This window comes from Ixodes scapularis, unplaced genomic scaffold (assembly GCF_016920785.2).
Source record: "Ixodes scapularis isolate PalLabHiFi unplaced genomic scaffold, ASM1692078v2 PGA_scaffold2__306_contigs__length_199485367, whole genome shotgun sequence".
Lineage (NCBI taxonomy): Eukaryota > Metazoa > Arthropoda > Arachnida > Ixodida > Ixodidae > Ixodes > Ixodes scapularis.
This window is the reverse complement of record NW_024609857.1, coordinates 187,634,277-187,651,181: the sequence shown is the minus strand read 5'-3', so window position 1 is coordinate 187,651,181 and position 16,905 is coordinate 187,634,277. Positions and strand designations below refer to the sequence as shown.

Below are 16,905 nucleotides of genomic sequence, written 5' to 3'. Positions count from 1 at the left end.
AAAAAATTTGTTTGTCCGTATATGTGATTGGATATGCAACAAATGATATGCAACGTAAACATACTTGCGCGACATTCGGCCAATACGGAGCAGACGCATCGTGGAGTATTCACACAATATGGCGCGAACGCTAGGCCGGGGCAAAACGGCTTTACGGCAATACCTGCCGGGTATCAAATGGTGGTGCAAAACTGGACATTTGAGCAATATTGGAACCGACTTTCGGCCGGTACTGGCACGATACCGCAAAGTATTGCCGTGCTGCTTGGGAACGGAAGTGATGACATCTGAACATCGTGTTCCCAGCGCTTATTTAGTTTAATTTTCTTCTGGGGCGCGTGAAGAAGCACTTTTGGACACACCAGAGATATTCCAAACTTGAGCAGGCCTCTCGGCTTTCTTTGCCGGCACTTATTTTGCACTTCAGTGGGTAGCCAGAAAAGAGCCAAACTTCGGCATGGCCCGAATCGCCAAATTAAGATTTATTGCGGCAGTTATGGCTCAGGTCTGGCACTTACTTTGGCACAGCTGTGGCGCACCAGAGAAAGGCCAAACTTGGTGTGGCCAAAATACCCAAATTAGGCGTTGCTCTGGCAGTTAGGGTTCAAGTCTGGCACTTGCTTTGGCAGAGCTGTGGCGGACCAGAGAAAGGCCAAACTTGGCATGTCCGAAATACCCAAATTCGGCGTTGTTTCGGCAGTTATGGCCCAGGTATGGCACCAACTTTGGCGCTCCTCTGGCGTTCCAGAGAAGAGCGAAACTTTGGCATGCCCTAGGATCCCCCAACTACGGCTATAGTTAGGCACCACACTTTGGCACTGATGATTGCCATGGTGCAAAATCCTAACTGCGCCAAAGTTGGGCCCTTATGTTTGCCAGACCTTTGCCCAAGTTGGGCACTCCTCTGGCGTGCTACCTGGGCTCCTTCGAGAGTAAACAACTTTTCTAAATATGTCGCGCTTGTTAGTTGTCTGATTCATTAAAACTTTCATATAGAGTTACCCGCTATAAAGAACTGGTAGATGTTTTTTTGCGAATTCGATATAAGCGGGTTTGACTGTATAGCAATTAGCAATCATCGGCATTTGAGAGTTTTTACGTCCAGTTCCTGGTTTCGACAAGTATCGGGCTCATGAAAGATACCGTCGCCACGTAACCGTTTACACAACCGAAATCTCTGGAAAAACGTGCTGGATATACCCTTCATGCAATTTTTTTTACACTTGTGCCTGACTGCGCGGGCCGGTAGCAAACACCAGGCGGGCCGCGTGTTTGAGATCCGACATATTGTGCAACTCTCCTATCTAATGTTTGCGCAAGCCAAGATCAAACCATTAAAAAATAAGTACAATGCTGATGCTGAATTAAGTTCAGAATAAGTGTTTAAGAATGTTCAACATCCTATCGGTCATTGGGAGTACTAATATACACCCCAAATTATAACCCTGCTTTTGTTTGCCACTGCATGACGAGTACTTAGAGCTACTGTAATGTTTCACAATACCTACTGGGAGTTCACATTGTTACATGGGCCCATCGGGGTGACCAGATAAATGGCCAGATTGCGCTATGATTTATTACAAGGGCATGCCTGAAAGTAGTGGCTTCAGCATTTCAATAATCAGGACGCAAACCCCCTTGAGTCAAAAAGAAGAAGAAAAACGAAAATTGTATTTCCACCAACGCAAATTTCGCAGCCTTTTTTTTTTTTGGTGAAGACATTACATATTATTTGGGGCTACTGTGGCATGTACTGCAACTGCAAATGATTGCAATAGAAAGGAAATGCCCTATGCATTGCTTACTTAATATAGCCAAAATAAAAGCCAGTGGCAGAAAAAACAATCTGGTGTTTGCGCGTAAAGTAAAAAAAAAAATATAGCTTTTGTGTTTTACTGGTGTTACCTAATCTTCCCATAATTTTACTGACAGCGTCCACCATTATGTTACACCTGTGTGCTCAATCCCGTCAGTTTTACGCGGTCTATCCAAAGACCACCGAAACATTGTAAACTCTCAGCATAATACCAAAGAGCTGCCAAGATAATGACTTGATTGATAACACTTTTTCAAATAACTGCTTAGGTTACGATTACGTGAGATAATTTGCACTCGCCTCTTAAGAATGCCACTTTCTTGGGTGTCAGAGGTGGCCTGCTGTCCTTTATATGACTGGCATTCGACGCCACTTCGGTCGCTGTCCTCTGCAGAAGGACACTGGATCCCGACAGAGCAATGGCCGGGTTCTTCACAGCAATTCTTGGCCTCATTTCCTGGTTCACTATGGTGTCACCCCAGGCTTTCCACGTTACCTTGATATCAACGTCGTAGAAATGCATCTATAAAAATTAAAAGAGGAGGCGAAACCGATGTATTTGGTGGTAAAATCCTCTTTTCATGATATGTTGCTTCGTGCATATTGATTAAAGTAAGCTTTCGTTAGTTTAACCCCTTTTTAAATCGAATCTTTTTCAAACGTCCTGGGAAGCGCCCATACAACAGTACTACGCTGCTCGAGCTATCAAGCTCTTATGTTACGTCTCCTGATTCTGCCACCGTCGAACTGCAAGGGGTTGGGTGGCAAGCCCTCTTGTAGCGTCGGCTGCTGACGAAGGTTGTTTTGCCGGCTCAGAAAAACTCGACAGTGCGCTCACTGGCCTTGTGAATTTGCTCTTCCCTTTTCAGCCCTCTTTGCCTCCTAGCCCAGCTCCTTCGATGGTGTTCTATGATCCCCTTGCCCTCCCCACCCCGAAACCTGAACTTTTCGGTCGGCTTGATGGATAGAAAAATGAGAAGATGAGCCTATTGATTTCGGTTGCCGGTGCAACGCGCGCCATCTATTCACCTGTGTGCGGGGTTACTATGGAACCTCAAGCGTGGCTGGGACTATAAAACTAACGCCTTAAAAGAAGAGAAGGCACTTTATGCTCTAAGATTGCTGGGGTTTCATTCCCATGTGCCTGGTGAAGATAGGAAAAATAGACCATTTTCAAAACCCAAGCAAGCAACATTGACGGTCGCCATTTCTTGGACACGAAAGATGTGATCGGATCGAAATGCACGTCGAACGCTGACGTTGCACTCACGTCTATCCACGCCAATCACTGACGCGGAGCTTGTTTCCAACGCGTACTCGGGATCCGCGTTTAAGAAATGGCGGCCTTGGACATGCACACGCTACTGAAAAGGATTTATTGTATGGGCCAAAGTTAATTAATGGGGAATATTACGCTCCAAGTCTTTCTGCCCTCTGCACTCAAAATTTTGAACAGAATATTAGAGATGCAGGTCTAAACTTTCTACAAAGAGATGTCGCATTAGATACGTTTTTCAAGACATTTTAAACTTGGTTCGTACACCACTGCTGGTGAAGTGATGCAAGACCAAAAAAATAATAATTTGTGGCGACGGTGCTGAAAGAGAGATATCATTTGAGCAACATTTATTGAGATATTCATGTTCAATGATAAATTGTCAATGACTTTTTTATCGTGAAGACATTATGCAAGCCTAGAAATGCTTTCTATCTATTGGTATCTCCTAAAAAGCAAACAATTACCAAATCAACTTACCATATCACGTTCTAGGAAGTTTATAAGCTGATACGGGTTCACCTCAGCGGGTGCTTTAGCAGCTGTCTCAGTGAATGCTGGTCCAACTGTACCAGCTGCTCAACCCAAGGTTGCAGGTATTGTAGCTGCACCACTCAAGGCTGCACCAGTGTGGCAGACGCTCTGCACCACAAGAGTTGGTGCTGCTGCCACTTCTTCTGGGAATAATATATAATAATATATCACACGCGTCAGAAGAGTGTGCAGCACTGCCACAAGATGTGCGTGGTGCTACACTAAAAGTTGAAAGTGCGATGGCAAGTATATTCAAAAAGGTAACAGGTATAGTAAGGGTCGTGGCCTGGCCATGACATTTATGGTGCTGTAGCTTGTCAAAGAGAGTATGTCGAATGCATACCTTGCTCCTGCAGTCATGTATTCGTGGTTAGGAAATAGCATTAATTATTTTTCATAAAAAAACTACCGCAAAGCCTCGCAACTCAGGAGTGTTCTGGAGAGCTTTACAGAGAGTATGCTTCTTGGCTACACGGCTTGATAGACCAAGTAATACGTTTTTGGACATATGTGATGGAGAGATGTACAAACATCTATGCAGTTCGTGGAGATCAGTGTTCTGAACACGTGTGACAGGGTTCGGCACGACAAACATGCCAACGTCATTATTCATTTTTGCAACATTAAAATGACTTTGAAAGTGTGACCAGCTACATGGTGTGTTTACGCAAGTCTCGCAAGTGTTGAATTGTAGGTACAGCGAACTCGTTGTGTTCATGTGCGATATCGTAGAGACCAATACTGTAAACGCCTCTGGAAACCAATTGGCGCGGTGGCAAAGGACAAGCGTTTCGCTGTTCACCACTCTCGCCTTTCGTTCGTGTTTGTGTGTTGCCACTAACAAGGGCACCAATGGGAAGGCTTCAGCCATTATTGGGAACACCAAATAAACATACACAAATTACAAATAAAACACACACAGCAACACTGCATGCAAGTAGTGATGCGCTTTTGTTGTCAACACTGCATTCCGTTTACGAATGAAATTAGCAATTTCCCTAGAGGGTTTCATTCCAAGCAAGTGGCATCAGAATTGCTAAAGGCCAGCCCATAAACACAGTTTGTGTGAAAAGCAATCCTAGCAGCAATAAGTTGCTACTGTATTGCCCAATATGTAGAGCACCTTACCATAAAGAGCCTTGGCAGTGTTCCATGAAGCCTGGACTTTAGCGGATGAGACTGTCATCCTGTGTCATCTCAGTACACTTACATCAGGATGGCAAAATTGAATGTCAACTTCTACTTGGCAAGGGCTGCAGCAAGTATAAAGATGAAAACACACAGTAGAATATACAATAAAAAAATATCATGGACCAACTTGAAAAAGGTGCACAAAATAAAAAGGACAAAAGGACAGGAACACTTAGGACAGAGACAGGAGCACACTAGAAACTCAATCTATAGAACACAAAAGAAAAGAAGAAAAGATCAGAGAAATCAGAAAGGCTGGGCTCGAAGAACATGAGCTTCACGAACCAGGGCGCGAAGCAAGGATGTCAGGTAGATTGTTTTACAGACACTCTAAAATTATCGACAGCCTTTCCATCTAGTAAGGTGGTGAGTTCCTCTGACTGAACATCTTAAAAAAATAGCAGACAAAAAACAAGGATTAAAGGAGAGGAATGCATACACTACATACAAGTGCAGACACCCAAGTCACGTAAATTAAAGAAAAAAATAAAGAATGCGGAAGGAGCTTTAGCAAAGGTTCAAACAGGTCCATGTGGAATGTGCTAATTTACCCATATGCACAAGACTAAAACAATTTCCTTGGTAGCTCAGGTAACAGAAGAACGTGCGGACATATTGGTTTCCCGTACTACAAATAATAAATACTTGAAAATAAACATTTGGCAGAAATCTGCTTGGTTGAGTAAGAACAATTAGAAGAGGGAGAAGGAACGCCAGCCAAAAATAAAAAAAAGAACCCAACGTTTCGAAACCTGCTTGGTTTCTTCTTCAGGCGCGACTGTGTGCGCGAGGAGCAAGTGGTCTTCTTTTACGGCGGTGGACGTGATTTTTTCGCGATCGTAATGTGGCCTCTGCCGGAAGCCTCTGCCGGAAGAGCAGAGGCTTTTCCGGCAGAGGCCGGAAGAGCCTCTGCGGAACCTATTCCCGGCAGAGGCTCTTCGTCAAGTCATGGCACATCCAAACTACCCCGCAAAATATCAATCGGTCGCTTGGCGCTTTACCGTCCACCTACGTCAGCGGGCTCAGCCACATTACGATCGCGAAAATATCACGTCCACCGCCGTAAAAGTTGACCACTTCCTCCTCGCGCACACAGTTGCCCCTGAAGAAGAAACCAAGCAAGTTTCGAAACGTTGGGCTCCTTTTTATTTTTGGTCGGCGTTCCTTCCCCCTCTTCTAATACGAATAATAAAGGCCTAAAATAATCCACTTGTATGTTTTTCATAGTATATGCTAATTATTCACGTTTTTTTCTAAGGATGACATACACGAGCAGGGTAAACAGTGCATAGATAGCTGACAGTCCATCGTGAATTTTAGAGAGAGATTGGGTTGTGTTTGTGTATTATCCATCCATTTCTTACCTTGACTGACAAGAAAATTGAAAATTATGTTTTTAAAATTTGCTCTTGCGAACAGGTGAATCAGCGCATTCCAGTTTGACCTGTGCTCGAGCTCCTTCCGCATTTTTTATTTCTTCCGTCTTTTCTCATTTCTGCGAGTTAAAAGTCTGTGCTTGCATGTGGTCTACGTGTTACTTTCCTTGTCTCCATGACTTTTTGTGAACTATTTATCGAGGTGCTCAGTTAGTACCAGCTCACCACTTACTACAAACATGCAAGAACTAAAAACAATTACAACCCACATCATTCGCAAGAGGCAGGGCCAAATAAAAAAAAGAACAGGGATTGAGTGAGGTATATCCAACACTACCTACACAGAACAAAATATACCTACGATAAACTGGCGAGATTAATTGAGAATAATTAACCTTGATTCAGAACATGCTTTAAAATTCCCGAGAAGCCTGTAATAAATACTTTATAGTCTATAAACAATATCTAGGAGTAGAATAAATTATATTTCAGAGCTCGACATTTCGCATGGAATTACATAAAGTGCCGCCGACAAAAATTATTTCGCTGGCACACATATTGGCTATCGGGAGTGGTATGCTAGGCATTAATAATCGTCATGGGGTGAATTCATCGCGGCACCAATTTTCGGCACTTCTTTTTTGATTACTTATCGCGAAAATTAAGTCGATTCCAGACGACTGTGCGGCGGAAGCTAGGGGCCTGCTCGATTAATCAATCGCTGCATTTTATTGCTTGGCCCAGCTCTCCGCGCGCAAATACACACAGAGAATCCACCCGTAGTGTAAAACCTATTGGCTTCGCCAATGGAGGGGCAACGCGTTCTTCAAGACATTTTAGTTTACTAGTAAACAATACGGTGGAGGAAGGCAATCAACCTTCCCCCCTTTCCTTTCCGTCTGTGCCCCACCATCTCCCGAAAAGTTCCGGCGCTAGTGATCGGCCTTGGGGGGTACGCAGCCTAAGCTCTGTTTTCTCAACAATAAAGGAGTGCTCTGCATCGAGGAAAACGAGAAGAAAAACAGCCTTCCATAACATCATTCGCGCACATTTAGTAGTACGGGTAAGAGCAAGTGATCTACAGACAGTAACAAGATTTTTGAACGCAGCAAAGAATGATCTAGCCCTAACGAACAAAGAAACCAACTTACTTCAAACGACCGTGCCATAATCTCGGCTGTTGAGCAGATTTGAAGTAGTTCCACGTCTCACAGTCGCTTCCGTCTTTTTCGGACACATTTGAAACTAAGACGAGGTCCACGCATCACGACTAATTGGGAAATCACCTCAACACACAGACAGACACGATAAACGTGCGGAGTGTGGCATGACTGTGGACTCGATGGGATTGCATATGTTGGCTATTATGGATGTCCAGCGACTTTCCGAAAGCTATGTTCGTTTATTTTCAACACGCTTGCAATAAAACAATCAGCAAACCGCATCAAAAGACTATTAGGAGACAGAGTAATAATAAATTATTGAGCATGTCAACATTGCCACAATAATATAAACAGGTCCTTTCCACCTAGCAAAATAAAATACTAAACGAATGCTACAATGCGTCCAAACGAATTCACTAGAGATGTAACCTCCCACAAAGAAAGCGAACCGGTTGCGGGGCTGCGGTCTATCTTTTTATGGCGCTGTGCTGCTGATCTGGTGGTCAATGGCTCAAATCCCAGTAAAGAAAGTTTTTTTTTTTTAGCTGTTTTCTAGTTTCAAATATTTTTAGATATATTTTATATTTTTGCAGTCGTCGGCACCCTACATTGTCGTAAAAATCTTGCAGTAGCTGAAAATAAAAAGTGCGAGCCCACGTTTAAATTTATGCAATGCAGAAACCGTGGCCCTCTTGTTATGTCGGGATGACTCGCTCCCTCCGGGCTAATAGGTGGGTCAGTGTAGTAGGCAAACAGCGCAAGTGCTTTCAACGAAGAAATGAAATTAATAATAGTCGGCACATTCAAAGTAAATTGGGAAAATGTGTAAGTGGTAAAATTGCCAAAGTGATGAATCCGAAGTTCGTCTGAAAGCGGTCAGCTTCACCCACTGCTGAAACGAAAATACCGCTATTTAAGGGGAGTTAGTTCCCCGAGCTCATAGTGCGCTATGTATTAAGCACATCTCTTAATTTTTTGACTTTCGGAAAGTAGCATTTAAGTTTGTTCTGGTAGATCAGTGCTATCCCCCGGGGGCCGCATGGTTTTACGTTTCGAGGTAGCGCTCCGCAGTTCGACATTTTATTAAGCCAAAACGAGTTTTTATTCCCGAAAGTCAAGTACAGTGCGGATAATTAAACTAGCTTTCAGAAACGGTGTCGTTCGGCGTTGTAATATTTGTTTTTTTTTCTGTAGCGTCAAGAAGTCACATTCACAAACCCGGCAGTGTAAACATCCACAACAGACTGGTGTTTCTCGCTTTTTGCGTTTATTTTATATATATTTACGTTTTTTTTTTGTGCGGTATGGTCGTATGACATAAGCTATCGGAAGGTATATATCTCCTGGCTATCTGAACATTTGAAATATTTCTGTTAGATGATCGTAACTAACGCAGAACACAGTCGATTCCTGCCTTAAATATAATATTTTCAGACTCAATTGAAATCACCAATAACATGATCTGAGGAAAGTTATGTACCTCTCGTGGCGTCGTTAGCAATAAACACATCTCTTACTTTTCTAGTTCCTGGAGAGTAATGTTTATTATTGTTTTTTGTAGCTCAAAGCGCGTGCTCATTCCTGCCACGAGTTGTTTTGTTATTTTTTTCTTTCGGAGGCTCCGCTATACCGTTTTTATTTTTTATATGAGCCAAACACGTGCGTATACCGCCGGACCTTAAGTATAGTACATCAAATTAAACTAGGTTCCTGGAAAAGTATCGTTCGGCCTTGTAAAATTTATTTTTCCTGGCGTACGTGGTCAGATTCTCAATATCCCGAATGTGTTTTCCTCACCGCATTCTTTTTTTCTTTCGTTTTCGCGGTAAAACACGTCAGCCTTGCCACGCTGGGATGAAGTACGCTAGCGTCGGCAGTCCTTTACGAAGGATTTATCAACGCAAACATTTCCCCTCGCTATTCATGCTACCCGTGCCACAGTTCGTGAGAATCTCAATGACTTCACTGCATAGTGAAAACGGCAAAAAAAAAAATGAAAGCCGCTTACAACTCCCTGTAACGCCGAATTAGAGCGCAGCTCTTGAGGAGGAGGAGGGAAGGGCACTGGGGGGGGGGTTAAACTAACCAGGGGGGGTCACGTTACCTTGGGGTCACGTGACCCCCAATGCCGATGATGTCATCACTGACGTCACTGATGACGTCATCAGTGACGATGACGATGCGGGTACCAATGACGTCATTAGTGACGTCACTGATGACTTCACCAGTGATGATGACGATGACGATGCGAATGTCGGTGACGTCATCAGTGACGTCGCTGATGACGTCATCAGTGATGATGACGATGACGATGCGGATGCCGGTGACGACATCAGTGACGTCACTGATGACGTCATCAGTGATGATGACGATGACAATGCGGATGTCGGTGACGTCATCAGTGATGATGACGATGACGATGTGGATGCCGGTGACGTCACCAGTGATGATGACGATGACGATGTGGATGCCGGTGACGTCATCAGTGATGATGACGATGACGATGTGGATGCCGGTGACGTCATCAGTGATGATGACGATGACGATGCGGATGCCGGTGACGTCATCAGTGATGATGACGATGACGATGTGGATGCCGGTGACGTCATCAGTGATGATGACGATGACGATGTGGATGCCGGTGACGTCATCAGTGATGATGACGATGACGATGCGGATGCCGGTGACGTCATCAGTGATGACGATGACGATGTGGATGCCGGTGACGTCATCAGTGATGATGACGATGACGATGTGGATGCCGGTGACGTCATCAGTGATGATGACGATGACGATGTGGATGCCGGTGACGTCATCAGTGACGATGACGTCATCGGGGGGTCACGCGACATCGGCGGGGGTCACGTGACCTCGAGGAGGGGGCCACGTGACCTCAGGGGAGTCACGTGACTTCGGGGGGTCACGTGACCCCCCACGAGGTCACGTGACCTTGGTGGGGGGCTCGCGCGGTGCATTATGGGACATTTCCCATGATGCACCGCGCGGTTACGCCGACGCCGACGCCGACGGCGACGCCGCTCAAGCCGGAAACGGGCCCCTAAGAGCTGCGCTCTAAAAATAAAACGATGTCGGTCAGTAAATGGAACTTCCACGGCGGGGCTCGCCAGCGTGAAGAGCACACCTCAGATTCCGGCCAGTTACTGAACTTCCATGCAAATACTGGCCATCAAAGACAGCGAAACACCGATGCCGGCCAGTTACTGAACTTCCATGCAAATACTGGCTATCAAAGACAGCAAAATACCGATGCCGGCCAGTTACTGGAACCTCCATGGAAGGACTGGCCAGCAAAGACAGCACAAACACGATGCCGGCCAGTCACTCTAACCTCTGCTGAACTGGCCAGTGAGTAAGATGTAACCCCGACGCCGGCCGGAGGCGGTAGCTCACCGGCGCCCATGGCCAGGCGCCGCTATCCTCTTACAGGACCGGTAGGCGTAGTCCCGATACCGGCCGACGCGGTGTGCTACCTGGGTACATGCATTTTACTCACGAAAATCTGCTTGCTTTCTGTTTTTCAGTCTGTCTCCATATTTTGTCATTTTAAAACATGTCCTTTTTTAAACTTAGTCACTAATCTGCTGCAGGATGATCGCATTTGTTCATGTATACTCGTCAATGTACTAGCTGTTTCTCTTGTTTTGTTGTGGTTCATTCAATATATGTAAAACAAAACCTAACAAGAGTCCACATAAGTCATGTCCTGCATCTAATTTGTCTGTTTTCTATAACCATATACTGTGATACTGATACCCGTTTAGAACGAACCCACGTACAGTGAATTGTTGTCGATATTGAACTCACAAAAAATTGGAATAAAATGCAGGTAAAAATTACTTTTTATAACGAACAACATATTGGCTATATTGAACTTTTCCTCCTCCGGAAGGATCCAAAAACGGGCAAACAATCGCCTTCTAGCCCGTCCCCTTCCTCCCCCCTCCCCACCCCCCCCCCCCCCCCCCCCCAAAAAAAAAAGTTGGAACGAACAAATATTCCAAAAGCTCAAGTTTCGAACATAATTGAGCGATGAGAAGGGGAGAAAGCTAAAAAAAAAAATACATTGTGCACGCTCGCACAGAACAAAACAAGAACTCTTCATCCCAAAACGGTTGCTTACGAAGAGAAGCGATTCAGAAAGGGAGATAAGCTAAAAAATAAACTCTGCACGCATGTAAAAAAATGACACTTTTTAGCGCGTTGTTACAACGCGGAAATGAAGAGATGAGAAGGAAGAGAAGCTCTCGCCTAACAACGAACGCGTCGTGGAAGTTCGTTGTAAATTGTGTTTGCTGTATCGAAATACTTGTATATCGAACGGATCGTAGCGTTTCCTGCTATTTGTTATAAACGAATTTCACTGTACATTTAATGCTCTGCATTTTGGCAATATGATTTTTCGCTAGAATACAGAACACACAAGACTGATAAGGTCAGAACACAGAACACGAAACTGAAAACTTCGGAGCAATGTTGACATAACGTATTAACTCGTGAGTATTAGAAGTCCATTTCGAACAAAAACACGCGTGGTCGACGTCGTCGGCGTTGTCTTTTCTGCACTGGGGTGAGTGAAGTAATTAAAAAAAAGACTTACAAAGAAGTTATATTTTGCATGACTTCTGTAGAATATATCTTGAGGCGCACATCCACAGGCTTCCCATAGGCCTCACACATGTCCCGTGTAGCAACACACAACACTCCCATAGCGTGTGGCATCCCTACAGCAGACCGGACAATGTCGTACTCGTCCCATAGGATGCGAGGCTGTATCCCCACAGGCTGCGGGGCACCTACAGACACCACAGAATTTCCCTCATGTCCCATAAAAGCCAGGGTTCTATCCCCACAGACTCTGTAGGTTACCTAAAAAAAACCACAGGCTGTGTGGGGTATGCAAAGGATCCCCCACTGGCTGTGTGGGTTACACAAAGGAGCCCTTACAGGCCGTGTGGGTTACCCAAAGGACCCCACACAGTAACCCACATGCCCCATATGCCCATAGGCTTGACCCCACAGAGATTTGAGGACATCCATACAACCCCATGGGTATCCCATAGAGACCCCTAGGACCCCTCACAAATTTTCTGTGGGTGCTCCATGGGCATTTGGACCAGGGAAAGCCATAGCGCTGACATTTCTGCGTCACCAGCGGAGGAAAAAGCCGGACACGGATCGCAAACGAGTGCTGTGTCAATGCTCGGCTTCGAATCAAGTTTGAGCTGAACGTTGGCGCCATCGATGTGCACATTCGGTGATCAGCGTTAACCTTCGCTGAATGACTACATCTCTAAGAGCACTACGGCCTTGTTATCTAGGAGGTGCTGCTGTGGCTCCACACAAGCTGTGCGACATTCGTATTGGTCGGAAGGGCTGACGTCAACACGCCTCACCCTCTCACTCTCTCCCCACCGCCGTGGTGATATATTAGGTGCTGAAACACTCTATATCCTCACCACCCCACTCACTGTGCGACGGCATGCATGACGCTGACAAACGGACGCACGGAAACACACCAGCGATGTTTCGAAAAAAACGAGCGTTCAACCCTTACAAAAGAACTGTGGTCCTTTACTCTTGAAAGGCAATTAAAAAGACACCAGAAGATATAAAAGGCAATCGATTTTCATCTGACTTTCGCTAGCTTTTCTATTGACTTTCTTTTGAATATTGGTCCACTTTTCATTACACAAAGTATACGGAACTTCTGTCGTCTCCCAGGTGCTCTTTGTGGGCTTTTATATAGAAAGGCTAAGGCTTTTCAACTGAAAAGCTATACTTTTCAATTGAGAAACTACAGCCGTATAAAACAAAAACAAAAATGTGCAGCTTAGCTATTCATTCAGCAAAGTTTTGGAAAACTACTACCGCTTTCCACTCGGGTCCAAATTGGCTGCTGCAAAAATAAAGTAAAAGAAAAACAATTTTTTTTTTCGTTTTTTTTTATTATTTTGTATTTTGTTAATAAAGGTGTCTCTGCGGTATTCGGGAAAAATGCTCCAAAAGCCGGCAGACATCATCATTAAAATAAGATCACCGACATGACACAAGAGGAAGAACAATGCCATTTGATATAATTACATTACTGAAGATGCGGAAAGCATCTTGAGTAGTTACAAAGCAAATAAAGGTTCAGCCTCAAGCCAACGCTATTTATCACGGATATCCGTATAAGCTCTGTGGAAAGGGCCGCGGTTTTTGTTACACACGGATGCGTCCGTGCGGACGAACCACGATTCTATGAGTTTCCGGGACCCCCATCTCTCTTCCCTCGCCAAGGTCGTCACGGTCGGAAAGTCAAGAGAATGTCCCATTGCCCACGTATTGTCCACTAGTTCAGTCTTCAGTCGGTATTTGAAAGCACTGCCATAGCGTCCTCTATAATCACAAAGCCTGGCGGTTCGATGACGGAGCCACAGTGTGCCCGGTCGCAGATTTGGAGCGCGAGGATCTGGTAGCACAGAGCATTTCTCGGGAAGTCTAGTATGAAGCGCACAGCTTTTGCAGCGGGGAGGACCAGAAACATGGTTTTCAAACCCGACGAGAAAGGAAGCGGTAACCCGAGGAACGCGAGAAGCACGAGTGCCACGAGCGGACATTCCATCACTTGGGGAAAATTATGTTTCGGCGTCTAGCCGCAGCGGGGCGCCCGTTACATGACTCTTGTCTGTCAGTCTACCTTTCCAGTTTGGGCGGCCACGTCACGTGATGATCTGCCAGTCTTTGTCAGTATAGAGGGGCCTATGGCACTACACATCCCACAACTACACTTTGGAAACGAACACAAGCGCAAACACCACAAAGCCCTGAACACCTGAATCACAGTCCCGTTGACTGCTGCAGAGCCTTATATAGACTACATATTGAAGGTAACCATTTGGCCGGTGACCACCTCAGCACTTATTAAGGTTCCAAGTGTCCGATCTTGTTCTCGGGAGTCTGTCAAAAATAAACAGTGTTTTGAAATTCATGGACGACGCCTCGTACTATAAAGCATTGGTACAGTTAACAATATTTCGGCGCAGTCGCTAAAACATCATCCATAAAAAACGGCTCCTACAAGAAATGTTGTCGCTTTTCTGCATAGCACCACTGAAAATGAAGCGAGTAAAGGCAGTTTCTCCGCTTCAAAATAGTTATTTTGCTTCTCGTTCACTAGTTGATTCGTTCAATACGGTGATTAAAATTACTATCTTCACATAAAAAGGGAGAACCGCAGGGCGTGTCTTTCGAACGCCTGGCCTCCAACACACTCCGCACGCCTTCCGTCGTGCTTTGACTGCATGCGCGCTCTAGGTGCACAAACACCGAAGCGTTTTCAAGGGTAGTAGGCTCGCGCTGAATACGGCACAACTAAAGCTCCTCCCTTCTGTTCTCACCTTGCCAGAGTATTGAGAAACTTCGTGATTTTGGTATATAGTATATGTTCAATAAACGCCCAACAGAATGTCGGCCGCTTTTCTTTTGACACTGGCTTCATAAAGTCAACTCACCATTTTCAACAAGAAGTAAATAGAACACCTGAAGTCATTCTGATGACACTGTCAACAGGAGGTCGGTAAAAAAAAAAGATCAACGTAAAGTTAATAGAAAGTCAACAGAATTTCTTTTGATTCAGGCTGAAGAATATCGTCAAAGAAGTTAAAACACAAAATTAACAAACTGTCTGTTAAAAATGTCAACAAGAAGCGAAAGTCAAAAGAAAGTAATCAAATTAAACGAGAAGTCGTCACTTTTTCAATATAATATCAAAAATCATTTTTCTAGGGTAATGGTTACGCATTCGAATGTCGTGCCGTAAGGCGCGTTGGTTCGTTTCCGTTAGAAGGGCGTCTTCCCTTGCGCTTTGCGCTAGGCTGGTCGTATTTTCAACCTTCTGACGAGCGATAACCTGCCAGACAATAGTCTGTCAGGCGCTATCAGCAGATTTCAGCATACGTCAATAAGCGCGAAGTTGAAGCACGTGAATTCGTTTTTTTCAAAATCAGTGTTGACTCGGAAACGGATACGAAGGAAGTTGAATCCACAAGAATCTCCGCCCTTCATCAAAAGGTTTAACCACAACAAAAAAATATGGTTCAATTGGTTGTTCATATATGACGCTTTCAGCCGAAAAATTTTGGCAGTCTGAGTTAAGTAGGCAGTGAGAGGGAATACATTGAAAACTCGAAACGAGTATACTCGTGATTATAATGCAATTAAATGCAAAGTGGCAAGCGAGCTGGACAGTAATGATGAAAATAATCCCTGGAGAAGGGGAACAAGAGGGACAAGGGACAAACATAAATCTCCAAACACAGCTAGGTGACTGGTGAGCGACCGAAAAAATCCGCCTGGTCCGGGTATCGAACCCGGGACCTCTCCATTAAAAGTGGAGCGCTCTACCAACTGAGCTAACCAGGGGTTAGACGTCAGTAGAACAAACGGGTTTTATCTGCTGCCACTAGTCTAACACCAACAAGGGTGAAGCTTGCAATTTAATGTTATAAATATAATGCAATTAAATGCAAAGGGGCAAGCGAGCTGGACAATAATGATGAAAATAAACCCTGGAGAAGGGGAACAAGAGGGACAAGGGACAAACATAAATCTCCAAACACAGCTAGGTGACTGGTGAGCGACCGAAAAAATCCGCCTGGTCCGGGTATCGAACCCGGGACCTCTCCATTACAAGTGGAGCGCTCTGCCAACTGAGCTAACCAGGGGTTAGACGTCAGTAGAGCAAACGGGTTTTATCAGCTGCCACTAGTCTAACACCAACAAGGGTGAAGCTAGCAATTTAATGTTATAATTATAATGCAATTAAATGCAAAGGGGCAAGCGAGCTGCCCCTTTCATCATTATACTCGTGTGCGGCCGGGGGGATGCCGGGAAGCGCGCCCGAGTATACTCGGACATGGCACTCAAAGGTTAAAGGTCACTGGCAACCCCAAGATCGATACGATTTGTTTTCGCCTCTAAACCACTTCGAAAACGCGTGGCAAGACAACAAAAACAAATCCTCACGAAAGAAAACAAAATATTATGGCGTTTCGAAGAGTTCCTCAAATCTTGTGTCTTCCTCCCCTAATTTAAATTCCTCTACGTTTCTTTTTTTTTTTTTTCAGACGAAATTGGCGAAGAAAATTTTAAAACATTAAAAAGTATCGCAAGTTCTGTGTCTGTAATAATCATTATTGTCATTCATGAAGTACGTTTCGTTGCTTTTTTTTTTTACGACGACTGTGAAACCGCCACAAGGCTCACTTCGAAAAAACAAAAAAAAAATCAGACACCAGAATTGTTAATAAAGAAACATCGTTCGTATCCTAGTTTTATCTTTCACACTTCCGATATGGCGTGATACTGGAAACTTCGTCGGAAAGGCGACACGTTTCAGTTTAGGTAGGAATCCAACTACTAACTATTTGGATGCACTGAGCTTTTTCTCATAGACCTTGTCAACAAAGTGGAGAGAAAAAATCAGGAGATCAGGGTGTCTGAGGCAGGCTATTCTAGCTGTTCCTAGGGGTTGCAGCCAACGACGCA

The 16,905-nt window shown here is 44.7% G+C and overlaps 1 non-coding gene across 1 annotated transcript; it reads right to left on the bottom strand.

Moving 5' to 3' along the window:
• Positions 1 to 15,707: 15,707 nt before the first annotated feature.
• On the bottom strand, positions 15,708 to 15,780 carry Trnak-uuu. The gene has a single exon. It is a non-coding gene; the product is annotated as a tRNA-Lys (tRNA).
• Positions 15,781 to 16,905: the final 1,125 nt, after the last annotated feature.